The following is a 2,500-nucleotide window of genomic DNA, read 5'->3' on the forward strand; positions in this document are numbered from 1 at the left end:
ATTGGAGCGCCGCCTCTAATAAGCCAAAGGTGCATCCTGACGTGACAAATCTGATCATGTCACAAGCATTCACTTACTATAATCACTATCAACGAACCTGCCGCCCCCGCCCCCCCCCCCCCCTACACCTTTCCTTACAACAACGTGTAACCGAACCTAACCTATGTTGTACCTTAACCTAACCTATGTTGTACCTTAACCTAACCTATGTTGTACCTTAACCTAACCTATGTTGTACCTTAACCTAACCTATGTTGTACCTTAACCTAACCTATGTTGTACCTTAACCTAACCTATGTTGTACCTTAACCTAACCTATGTTGTACCTTAACCTAACCTATGTTGTACCTTAACCTAACCCATGTTGTACCTTAACCTAACCCATGTTGTACCTTAACCTAACCCATGTTGTACCTTAACCTAACCCATGTTGTACCTTAACCTAACCCATGTTGTACCTTAACCTAACCCATGTTGTGCCTTAACCTAACCCATGTTGTGCCTTAACCTAACCCATGTTGTGCCTTAACCTAACCCATGTTGTGCCTTAACCTAACCCATGTTGTGCCTTAACCTAACCCATGTTGTGCCTTAACCTAACCCATGTTGTGCCTTAACCTAACCCATGTTGTGCCTTAACCTAACCCATGTTGTGCCTTAACCTAACCCATGTTGTGCCTTAACCTAACCCATGTTGTGCCTTAACCTAACCCATGTTGTGCCTTAACCTAACCCATGTTGTGCCTTAACCTAACCCATGTTGTGCCTTAACCTAACCCACGTTGTGCCTTAACCTAACCCACGTTGTGCCTTAACGTAACCCACGTTGTGCCTTAACGTAACCCACGTTGTCCGCTAACGTAACCCACGTTGTCCGCTAACGTAACCCACGTTGTCCGCTAACGTAACCCACGTTGTCCGCTAACGTAACCCACGTTGTCCGCTAACGTAACCCACGTTGTCCGCTAACGTAACCCACGTTGTCCGCTAACGTAACCCACGTTGTCCGCTAACGTAACCCACGTTGTCGCCTAAACCTGCTCTGTAATTGTTATACGACTCGTTCAATTAGTGTAGTGTTGCCCACCCGCAACCCTCGCAATATAGTTCGCTACTCGCACTGCCCGCTCCCCTGTGTATCGCTTCATGTTAAACACCTTGCAAGTCTTGCTGACTTTCCACATGCTCCTGCTGTACACTGTAATGTGGATGGCAGCAGGACGTACATGCCGCGCCCCCCCCCCCCCCACACCTCCCCACGTCCCCACCTTGCCCCCTGCCTTCGCAAGCTGGTTGGTGAGAAGTTTGCATGTTCAATGCCCTTCGCATGCGACGTACTCAGGCTACGTTGTGGTGCGGCCTGTGTCAACTGTCCGCTGATGTCGTACGCGTAAACCACAATCTGTACTGCACATTCGTCCTTATGTACTGAATGATACATCGTGGCACATGTGTGACCGTACAACGACTGCGCCCAAAAACGGCGGACCATACAGTGCAAATATTGTGCACGCAGCTACGTGTCGTCTCCCTATGACAGCTGGATTGCAGTGTGGTACGCCATAGAGACGTGTGGGAGGAACGGACGCCGTGGATGGCGATCAGCATGAGCTGTCTGTTGATGTATTCGGACCTAGTCGTCTCTCCTCACACACCGTGATAGCATGGTGCACCGCGTTCCATATCTGCGACATGCTACAGAGGCCGGTTGACAGTCGTTCGAGCAATGGACATCGCATACGTACGGGGGCCACCTTCCACGTATTGTCTAGGCGTGCACATTTTGTTGCGTGTATGTGGGCAGACGTAGTGTGGTGTGACACCTGACACAGGCATGCAATAATCGTGGAAGTTGCAAATGGCGATGGACGCATACGTTTTCTGGTGAAGTTACGCAAATGAACAAATGGTAACCCGTTGTGGTGCGGTTGTTCTCGCTAGGGGTGAATCGGTGATGGCGACGGTAGGTTGAGGTACTAACCGGTTGTTCCAGCGATACCCACCATGCCGACGAAACTGAACGGCATCTGGGTGTGAAGCGATACGCGGCGGTGGCTGGGTGGGACCGTCCCCGGCCGGTGAGGGGGCGCCTCCCGGCGTGCTGGCCGCGCGGTGCGTGGGCGCACGCGCTACAGCCGGCTGGTGGGGGCGGCCAGTGGCAGGCGCGCCGGCCGACGGACGCGGCAGGCGTCGCAGCTGCGCGCCGGCGCACCCTGCGCGCGGCGCCGTGCGGCCAAAGTAGGTCCTCGCGGGCCCGGTGCGAAGCGCGGTGGACATCTTCAGTGTGCTGGTCCGATTGAGGACTGTGTGCGTTGAGGATGCGCCGCCGCCCGGCGCTCGGCGCCGCGACGCCGTCTGCTGCTCGGTCGCCCCAGCGGTTCTCGCTGGTGGTTTGTATCGCAGCTGTGCGGATGTGTTGGCGCGTGCGCTGTGCTGGGAGAGTTCGCTTCGGCACCCAAGTGGGGCTTTTGTCCTTCTGTGGCGCTGGCGTTGGAGCTGC

This window comes from Schistocerca piceifrons, unplaced genomic scaffold (assembly GCF_021461385.2).
Source record: "Schistocerca piceifrons isolate TAMUIC-IGC-003096 unplaced genomic scaffold, iqSchPice1.1 HiC_scaffold_961, whole genome shotgun sequence".
Lineage (NCBI taxonomy): Eukaryota > Metazoa > Arthropoda > Insecta > Orthoptera > Acrididae > Schistocerca > Schistocerca piceifrons.